This window comes from Trachemys scripta, chromosome 7 (genome assembly GCF_013100865.1).
Source record: "Trachemys scripta elegans isolate TJP31775 chromosome 7, CAS_Tse_1.0, whole genome shotgun sequence".
Classification (NCBI taxonomy): domain Eukaryota; kingdom Metazoa; phylum Chordata; order Testudines; family Emydidae; genus Trachemys; species Trachemys scripta.
Genome location: NC_048304.1, coordinates 115,702,291 through 115,713,070, shown reverse-complemented (window position 1 = coordinate 115,713,070; position 10,780 = coordinate 115,702,291). Strand labels below are relative to the sequence as shown.

The 10,780-nt window shown below is 40.6% G+C and overlaps 1 long non-coding RNA gene across 1 annotated transcript; it reads left to right on the top strand.

Annotated features, from left to right (window-relative positions):
- The first annotated feature begins 5,332 nt into the window (after positions 1 to 5,332).
- LOC117879769 lies at positions 5,333 to 10,305 on the top strand. Its single transcript, XR_004646384.1, has 3 exons — positions 5,333 to 5,383; positions 7,939 to 8,069; positions 9,763 to 10,305. It is a non-coding gene; the product is annotated as an uncharacterized LOC117879769 (long non-coding RNA).
- The last annotated feature ends 475 nt before the right edge of the window (positions 10,306 to 10,780 follow it).

Sequence of the window (10,780 nt, the reverse complement as noted above, 5' to 3'; positions counted from 1 at the left end):
ACCCCTTATGAACCACAGAGTGGACAGGGCCTTCTGTGCTTCTGGTATTTTCATACTCAACAAATATTAGGTGGAATGTCCAGCAATCAATTTTGCCTCATTGTGGCTCTAAGGCTTTTCATAAGAATATGGGAGCCAAATGTTATAATTAATTTAAAACTAAAATGGACATTTTAAAGAGAAGGACAACAAGCAATAATCAGTACTCCAGCAAAACAAACAAACAAGCAATAACAAAAAGCACCATGGTCTAGTCTCTTTCTCTGAGTCATCTACAGTTGCCCCATAGACTACAATGTACATCGTTCGTGAGATGCACATTTAACTATTCCCTCTGGAAACATGAAAAAGGATGAATATTGTATCCATAAATAGTGCTTAGTAAAGTCAGAAAAGCTCAGGAATTCCACACAGACACATGGCTTGGGTGAATATGCTCGACAAAACCATTTTGCACAGCCCTTTAAGAATGTTACTTAAAAAGAAATAGGTGCTATTATCTATTGGCCCATTGAAGTCGATGAAAATACTACCATTGGTTTAACTCTGATTGTGATCAGGACCTGAATTTATGGCTTCTGAATGCAGTTGCACTAATCTGAGAAACAGGGTAAAATTTTCAAAAGGGGCTAAGTGATTTAGGCTCCTACGCCTGTTTTCAAAAGTGACTTGAGCACTCTGATGCTAAGTCTTATTGATGGTCTTTAGTTCCTAATGGCCTAAGTCATTTAGGTGCTTTTGAAAATTGTATCCATTCATACAAGGTCTTAGCTAAGATTTTTTCCATGTAAAAATCCGAAGCCTAAGCTTATCTTTGCAGATGCACAATTTCACACTAAATGAAAAGAAGCCTTGGTGTTCGGAAAATGTGATTCTGGGCCCTGATGTCTTTACACTGTGTCGCTTGGTCCTTAATCAAGCAAACCTCAGCACTTGGTTGTTGCATTTTGGGGCAGTTTGTCTGCTGACTCTTAGGTCTGGTCTACACTGGGGGGGCGGGATCGATCTAAGATACACAACTTCAGCTATGAGAATAGCTTAGCTGAAGTCGATGTATCTTAGATCGACTTAGATTGACTTACTCCGCATCCTTGCGGCACGGGATTGACGGCTGCCGCTCCCCCGTCTACTCTGCTTCCGCCTCTCACGGTGGTGGAGTTCCAGAGTTGAGGGGGAGCGCGTTCGGGGATCGATTTATCGTGTCTAGATGAGATCCGATAAATCAATCCCTGATAGATCAATCACTACCCGCCGGATAGGCCACGCAGTCAGGAGTAGGTGGAGAGTCCAACAGTATCCCATGCGAGCCTAGATGTGTTTGGACCAGCCCTGCTTTTCAAACTGAGGAGAGGATGAAGGTTCAGGTTGTTTTTAATTTAATTTCAATGGTTTTTCCCAGTTTAATGATGGGTACAGTTATTCCACTTTAAACTTTCTGGTACTGCACACGATGTTCTACTCATTCCAACATCATCTCTGGGAGGCAAGCACAAAGAGATGCTGTTGTTCATCAGGGGAGTAATAATAGAGTTCAATTTAGTATAATTGGGAGCCAAGGTGCATTACACTGTGTGTTTGTTTGTAGAGGGCTGTGCGGTAAATGTGACATGTAAGGAATGACAATTTTTTGACTTTTGAATTATCATTATGAAGAGTTATCATTGACCTTGCAAATAAGTCTTTTGACCTGTATTTCAAAAGCAAGTCTTCAAATTACTGGCTGCTTTGGTGAACTAAAAACATTCCTTAATTAATCATCCAGGTCTGCACGTTTTGAAAAGCGCACGAATCAATGCTTTCATAATGTGACTGTTAAATGTATCAGTCTATTTGAACAACAAGGCTCTGGATTCTTTGGTGCTGTATAAAAAAGGAGGTCTTTGAGAGATCCGTTCCAAGTGACACATTAGTTGACACCACCACGGGCAAGGTAAAAAGTAAATGCTAGCATCCGTTCAAAGTTACGAAGATTCCTGTTTGTTTATGGAAAAGTTCTTGATTTGTTTTTATCATTTTTAATTTGGCCAATGACAGTCTCGGCTGAAAAAAGACAGGAAAAATGTTGATTGTGAATGGATGAATTATTAATTGTAAATATAGTTCTCAGAAAGCTGGTAGACAAACTGTGTGTAATCAGCATAATGATTTTAATAAGACACAGGGGAGGTTAGGAACTCTGCAATAATACAGCGTATGCTTTGCCATTCCAGCCATTGTTAGGCATTTTCCCACAGATGTGGTGGAGCAATGTGTTTGTGGCTGCTAGCTGGTGGCATGTAATATACAAATGTTTCCATCTGTGCTCAGAGCAGCAGTAGTTCTAGGATGGTAGTACCAGAATGGACCTCGTCTCTGTTTCAGCCTCTGCAGTTCTATCTGTGTAGATTGTGACACACAAAGCTACAACTACTGCTTGGGGCATACAGGTTTTGAGGAATGCAATTGCTGGGAAAGAATGTGCATGGGGCTCTGTGGTAATTGAGGGGCCTCTTTTCAGTTTCAGAAAGCCAAAGGAGAGCACAATCCATCCTTTGTTAATTTCATTGGTGCCCTGTGGGTGCCAACGCTATTAAAAATACACATATTTTAGCTGATCAAGCCTTTAGGGCCTGATGCAAAGTCAGCTGAAGTGAATAGGAGTCTTTTCATTGTCTTCCATGGACTATGCATCGGGCCTCGAACTGGCTTGGGGGAAATTAAGCTCTGGAGCAAGCAAGGGGTAACTCTCAGAATTTGGCCTAATGACCTATGGCCTGATGATGTAGGAAACCAATATCTTTTTGAAAAGAGGAGGTTGAGTTGTGTAGTGGTGATGCAGTGATACGGATACCTTAGTGTAACGGCTTTTATCCCAAAGGATGCCCAGACACCTCACTGCTAGTGTTTAATATGGCACAGAAACCCTACGCTACAGGAAAGTGCAGGTATAAGGGCAAGAAATGAAGAATGCCCTGACCTGTTGAAACTCCTGGAGGCACTTGGGCAGGCTCAATGGTGCTGCAGTACAACGCAACTTTGTTTGCTCTTGTTAATTATCCAGTCTGTAATTTGTCCAGGATCACCCCATTGTATCTTTCCTGACCAGAGCTGTGACCTCCATGTCATGCAGTAACTTAGTGTCTCGTGATGCCATGCTGGGTCATTATTTCTGTACCGAACTGTAGGCAAGCGTACAACCTACTGAATCACGAACCCCACTTCCTGCAGCTCCCCGTTTTCCTTAGACTCAAGTACTGACCTGGCCTAGCTTGGCTTGTGAGAGCTGGCAAGTAGGGCTGGTTGGAAAAGTTTCTTCGGACTGATTTTCCAACAGCAAATGCCCTTTTCGCAAAATTAAAACTTTCTGAAGAAAACATTCTGTTTCGCTGAAAATGTTTAGTTTTCTGTTGGAAAAATCAAAATGGTGGTTCCCCAGCTGGTCAGAAGCTTCTTGTCGGTTTCACTTTCTGCCAGTGAAACTGACCAAAGCTTTCCTGGAGGGCTGCCCAGGCTAAGTACCCTGACTCTCTGCCACTCCAGCCCCAGAGCTGAGTAGGGCAGTCGCTGCACTTCCTGCTTCTCTGACCTCCAGACTGGAAGGCTCTGAAATTGACCAGAACCTTTCAGTCCCACTGCCAGGAAACTGAAAAATTCTCCCAAAATGAAATGTAACATATAAAAACACCTCTCTTGAAAATTTTCATGTTTCTATGTTTTGCCCCAATTTTGGACCCCCTTGTCCTCCAAAATACAAAATTTTTCACTGGAATTTTTCCATTTTCCAGCCAGCTCTAACGGCAAGCTAGAGTTGGTCTGACTGCAAACATCCACTTTTACTCTGCCAGAGCGGAAAACAATAATGCTATATAATGTGTTTCACTTACACAGCACCTTCCAAACGAGGCCTATAGTAGTCCTATAGCTGTGTAGAATGGAGATGTGTAGACTTTGCTGGTCCATTCAAAGACAGTTCTTTACCTTTTTGGTGTATCCTTTGTTGCAAGATGCCTAGGGGCGTGATACTCAAAAACGCCTCGTGTTGATTTACCTCTGTTCCCACTAACTTCAATGGGAGCAGAGTTAGGCCAACAATGAGCGTTCTTGAAAATCCCATCCCTAGCGAACAGAATGCAATGGCTAGTTTCTGCTCTTGTGGCAACCAGAGCTTTGATCTCCGAACAAACTCTCCTTTTATTATAATTTGAGATCAGAAATGCTGATCCACAAAAGTGAAGATCTAAACACATCAAAGGAAACTAAACTGGCCTAATTTCTAGATTCCTTCTCTCTTTCTATGTGACAATCCAGCCCTTCACTGCCATAGAGGTCAGTATCCATCTGCCAGTGACAGATGAGTATGCCCACAATAACAAAGAGAGATACAGGAAGGTTATAACAACTGTAGCATATAGGATTATAAAAAGTAGCTTTCAAACTACTGTCAACTTTGACAAGCATTCCATTGAAATTCAGCTACCTCATTCTTATCCTGAAAGCATAAATTAATTCAGCAAGAATCTGTTGCCCTAGTTCTAATGAGAAATGAGGAAGGACCCACTTTTAATAATGATATATAATCCATAATCATGTCATACTGCGAGATCCTCAGTGCCCGTACCATGGCTCCCTATAAATATGCACATGCTTAGCACATTTTGAGTATTATTGTTTTATAATATAATAATGGGCAAAATCCCACATTTGAACATGAGGCTGGAATTTGGAATTGTTGCTGGGATTTTGGTAATATCAAGTGGAATAATATTACACACTTACATATGAAAAATCTACTTTAAATCTTTACCTGCATTTGGAAGATGTTAATAAGTATTTCTGACACTCTAATATCCTTCCATTTAAACATTATTAAGAATATTCTCTCTTCCTTTGTTCACTGGAGCTAGACATTTCTGAGCTTTCTCGTCATCTGAGAAGCAACAAACGCACAACAAATTGCACTTGACTAATTTTGTTAAATTCTGCAGGAAAGCAAATGTGAAGTCAAGTCTCTGGCGGCTGGAGTCTTTGGCAAGAAGAATTTATAAGTGGCCTACATATCTATTTGTTCTCTGATTATTTGCCCTGCTGACAGTAGACAAAGGAAAGGAGAAGCAGAAGATTTGTACTAATTTAGAAAAATGTTTGAAAATGTTGAGCTTGTAGGTCCAAGTATATTAGCTAAATATTATGCAGTGAAAATGAGAAGGGGCGTGTATCAGTTGAAGGACTTTGAAACTATAGTAAATTAATTTGTATTTATTTAACCCTACTCTCAATGGCTCTTTGTTCACGTTTCTGTAGCTTGGATTCTCTTGAAACAACTGATCTATCTTTCAATCTCTTCTTTATTTTAGGAATCAGTCGAAGAGTGATATTCCCTAATGAGGTTAGAAGAAGCCATAAAGTAAATACATAAAGTTAAGAGTTCACTTATAGGAGATAATATTGTTTGTATTAGACAGACAGCAACCAAAATCTGGGCCTCATTGTAGGCCTCCCAAAAGTCCCAGCTTTTGTTTTGCTGTCCCGTTTTGACCTACAAAAACTTGGATCCAAAATGAAAGGTGCTTGTAATTTGGTACCCGTTCAGCTGCACTCAAATCTCACAGACAGCTGGTTTCATGAAATTTTGGTCCAAGGTAGTAGAAATCTCGCATGTCCTGCTGTCTGAACACCATGTGTGAGCAACATCTCTCCAGCCTTGCTCTAATTCTGCATCCACATATTTGCTGTGTGATTTTATTCAAGTAAAATAGAGACATAATCCTAGTGCCTGATGTTCTACCTGCCTTGCAGGATGGACTCTATTACATAACATTTGAGTTCTTGTGAAAAAGCGATTGCCTTCCTGCTCATGAAATGTCAAGTTAGCAGGACTGTGCAGAAAAGCAACACTTTCCTGGTTTTTAGGGTTACCTGGCTTCTTAAATACTTGCTTTAACTAATTTGGTTTCACAACAAGAATGCAAGAATTCCTTGGGTCTGGTAAAATATAAGGAAAATGGAGCAAACCAGCAAATACTGTAGATGATTTGAGATGTTGATCTGAGGTCTCTTCTGGTGGCTGAGCAGGTAGAAGTTAAAGATTCAATAACAGTTCATGAAAATGAGTAGACGAGAAGCCTTACCATTCCTCCCTTGTCTGAGGGCTCAGTTATTAAGTGTTAAGCATCATCTCCCACTGAACTCAATAGGAATTGAGGGCACTTGGCACGTGGCAGGATCAGGCTCTGAATGTAGAACTGCTGCGCTGTTGCCTATACAATCGTGTTATCTACAGCAACTCGTTGCTTTGCAGGGCATGTTGGGAAAAGTCAGACAGACATAATTAAAAAAATAACAACTATCATAAATTATCATTTATTTCTTTAGTCCATCTGGATTTAGGAAATAAATCATTTGACAGGATGCTGTTTAGCATTAGCGCAAGCAGGTTAGCATGTGCACTCGAAGCTAGGGCTTCCTGAACTTCTAATATTAGCTATGACACTGACTCACTTTGAAGCCTTAATAGATCTTCTTTAGATTACCCATCTGTAAAATGGGCGTAAATGTACCTGCTTACCTACTTTTATAAGGGTGTTCTGAGGGCATATTAGTTATTATTCATAATATATGTTATGTGAGATGAACAGTGTTATCAAGAGTTAAATATTCTCATTTGATACTTAAGGTCTGATGCTGCAAATTTGACTTGTCCGAATTAGTTTTCAGGCCTATGAGTTGCCCTGTTGAAATCAGTGGGCCTTCTCCTTTGAGAGAGGGTCTGCAGAATTAAGCCCTGTCAATGCATTTAAAATAAGCTTGCTCTCATTGGGTTCAGTGGGAATCTTGCAACTGATTTCAGTTGGAGCAGATGCTGGACCAAAGTCACAGAAAAGTTTGCCAACCCTCCAGGATTGTCCTGGAGTCTCCAGGAATTAGAGATTAATCTTTAATTAAAAATAATGTCATGTGGTGAAACCTCCAGGAATTCATCCAACCAAACCTGGCAACCCTAGTTCCAGACCAAGGTTGTGGGAATTCGAATGATATCTAATATCTGGCTGTTAAATGAAAAGTACTTTGTTTTTCCACACTGGCAAGCAGCCTGTTTATAATGAGAATGTTGGTGTATGAAGGATGGTTTATTTGGATTTCTATAATGAAAAATGGGTAGTCTATGCTAAATGCTAGATAGAGCTGGGTGACATTTTTCAGAAAAACCTGTCAAAAATGCAAATTTGGCAAACCTGAAATGTTTCTTGAATTCCCGTCACTTTTGCCAAATTGTTCATTTAAAACACAATCAATGTTTTGTTGGGACATTTTCCAAACAAAATGTTGTTGTTATGGTAAAGGACATTTTTCAAAATTTCCTTTAATTCTATTTTTTTTTTAAATGAAATATTTTGATCTTGTGAGAAAGCGTTTCATTGAATCCACGATGACATTTTTTTTATTCTTGGATATTGCCAACAAACCCTGAAATTCATTATTCACCCAGGCACCCCTCTGCAAATTTAAAGACCAAAAATAAAATAGCAGTTTAGCTCCAAGCATCAGTGTAACGCCGACAGACCCCGGTCATTGGCAGGCAGGATCGAACCTGGGACCTCTGGAACTTAGTGCATGAGCCAAAAGCCATATGGCTGTTAGCAGACTCATTAATCTCTCTCTAAGTGGTCTCAGTGCCAGTAGACGGGACAGAACACCACACCCAGGAGGTATGTGGGTTACATACTCCCTCTCGCTGAGGAAGCGCGTCCCGAGCTTCAGAGACTTCGCAGTTGAAATCCCAGATGAGCCCTCACTTGTAACGCCAACAGACCCCAGTCGTTGGCAAGCAGGATTGAACCTGGGACCTCTGGAGCTTAATGCATGAGCCTCTATTGCATGAGCTAAAAGTTAGCTCAGGGTGTAGAGCAGATTCATTAATCTCTCTCTCTCTAAGTCGTCTTAGTGCTCTCTCCCATCTAGTGGCACCACACCCAGGAGGTGCGTGGGTTACACCAGCAGAGCTCAACCCCCAGCCAAACAAACAACTCACCTCCCCTGCACATCTACTTGCCATGAAATCTCACCCTCTATGGCAACCTGCCCACACAGAGGTAAAACTATAGATATAGGCACATTATGTATATTTGTTGTGTATATAATCTAAAGTCTATATCCTCATCCATTTTAGCCAGGCTCAATGCAGTACTAGGGTGTGAGGGTGAAGGTGGCCTTAAGGCACCGCTGTGGTCCTTAGATCATGGGTCCATATGGGTATAAATCCAGTTCCAAGCATAAGTCAGAGGAACTTATGTCCAGTTGCCCACAATCCCAAGGGGCTCTTTCAGTAGCTGGGCATAGCCAGAGTACAGATGCCCCCTAGCCACTTCCTTGTTCCTGAAAGAGCAGTTCCTCCCTGTGACCATTGCACCACTAGAGATTTCCCTTACTCAAGAGGGAATTCCCATGTAGGTCTTCCAGACGAGCATAAGGCAACTGCCTCTCAGACCAGAATACATCCCTAAAGCCCTGCTTTGTTCATCAGTGTGAGTAAGGGGATGAATAAGACTTAGGTCACAATTCTTGGATTTAACAAGAAGAGTTTCTAATTTGTATTTATTTAGATATGATCCTAGAGGGGAGAAGGTCAAAATCCTATTGTTCCTGTACCATAAAGCCTATCTAAGAAATCGCTGGCTTTATGCCCCTGCCTCTTCCACCTTCTCTAAACCCCTGCAGTGAGTCTATATGGCTTTTTTTGGAAAGTGGTACAGAAAAAACATTTCCATTGCTATTTTTATGTTCTTGACTCAGAGGATCGAGGACAGATGTGAATATACTTCTTAAACTTTGTAACCGGCTTTAAACATTAGGCAGCTGGGGAAGAAAGATGCATAAAATATTATGTTATTTCCTGAGCTTTACTTCCATTTTAATGGGTAAATTGGGAGAATTGGGCTAAAGAATATAGCTATTTAATCGTTTGAAGAAATACGGCTTTGGGAAGCAAAGATAGCTAGACATTTTAGATACTATTTAAAAATTTCTCTAATTTTTGTGCACATCTTCATTTCATTATAGAACCCTCCAATAGCCAAAACACAGTTAAAACTGGCTTCATTCAAGCCAGAGGTATAATAATATATGATATAGTACAACCTAATGTGACAAGTAGGTCAAGATCTAGTTGTAATTTCAGGAGGGTTTTTTTTTTAAATACTCAGAACAACTGCTCCCTTCTATCAAGAAGCAATTTTCATTGGCTGTTAAAATGTCTTGTGCTGTACAAGGAACATATGGCTTTTTTTTCTATCTGGTAAATCTGAACCTCCGTTCAACTCCTCCTCTGTCTGAGGTTGAGCCATTTAAATTTCACCGGTATGCTAAATGTTTGGAGGAGTGAAATAGGAAAGTCTTCGAGCTAGTTAGATCTTCACACTGTATTCTTGGTATGATGCCTCCTGATGGGAAGCACTCTAATAAAGCTTCCATTTTCAAGTTGAGATAAAAGCATTACCTATCCGATAGATCTGTACGTAGACACTAATGCCTCTCTGCTTTGTTTTCATATATTATAGGCACAACTAACATTAATTGTTGCATTTTTCTTATGTCTTTCCAGTATGTTTTTAATCTCCACAGGCTGTATTGATTTTTTTTTCTGTGTTGCTTCTGCACTTGCCACCAGGACCTCCTTGTAGATAAGGTGGTACAATTCAGTGTGTGATATTTCTTGGGAAAATGCACTAAAACACTTTTTTTTAATGTGTTTTTTTTTCTCCTCTCCCTTTTGCGACATATTAAAAGGAAGACACTGGAAAAGAATTCTGCGCTCAAAGAACACCCTTGCAGTGCCCTTTCTCTTTTAGAAAACTCGTTTATTCTACTGTTGGGAATGAAGCACTTCTGTTATAGCAAATACAGACTCTTGTTTTATAGCAAAAGCTGTTTAAAAGGTTACACAGATGGTATATGGAGCCGAAGCTAGTAGCAAGCGTGAGTGTGTGTGCGCGCGTGTGTGTGTCTGTGTGTTTTATATTGGGAAGAAGGAACTAGATGCTGCTAACGTCATAACCAGCCCTGTTAAGGAATGATCCATCCTCTTTCAATGTTACTGTCTTCCTCAGCTCTAATTTTTAGTTGAGGAGGATTCTAGAGGAGAAAAGTTAAGGCAAAATGTTAAACTGCCATAGACTCAGCTGGAGGTTAAGGAAGGGTTATCCAAGACCATTCCCATTGTCATGACATCCATTCCTCCAGTACGATGGACAACAGATAGCAAAAGCAAGGCTTGAAATGGGGTGTGTAAATTCCGCGACTGCAGTGGCATACATTGCAACATTTGTTGTTGTTTTCAGGTGCATAATGAATTCCTTTAAAAAAAAATAAGTGTGTGTGTTGGGGGGGCTCTTTATTGTTCGAGTCTATACAACATAAGATGCGTAACAGTATCACAACATTGCAGAAGGCTATTCCACCACTGCCTCAGGCTGAGGAATTTTTTTGAGAGATGGGTTAAAATATTGTCACCATCACTGTAAAACGGGGAAGGGGGAGCATGCGGATTTAGTGCCCAGGCTGGTGATGGTAATTACAATGATGCATTTCCACAGCACCACCTCCCCCCGAGCAGTGTGCACTCTGCATTGACCCTGACACGTGCCGAGAGTAAGGCTCAGGCTGGCAACCTATTGTTAAAAATAAAGCTGCAGTTTTGTTAACTTCTTATTTATCAATTCAGAATTATAAAGATTACCTCTCTGGGATTTTAAGGGGTCAGTTTAGCCATTTCGGGTGACTTCTGCATTCAGGACCATCACTTCGC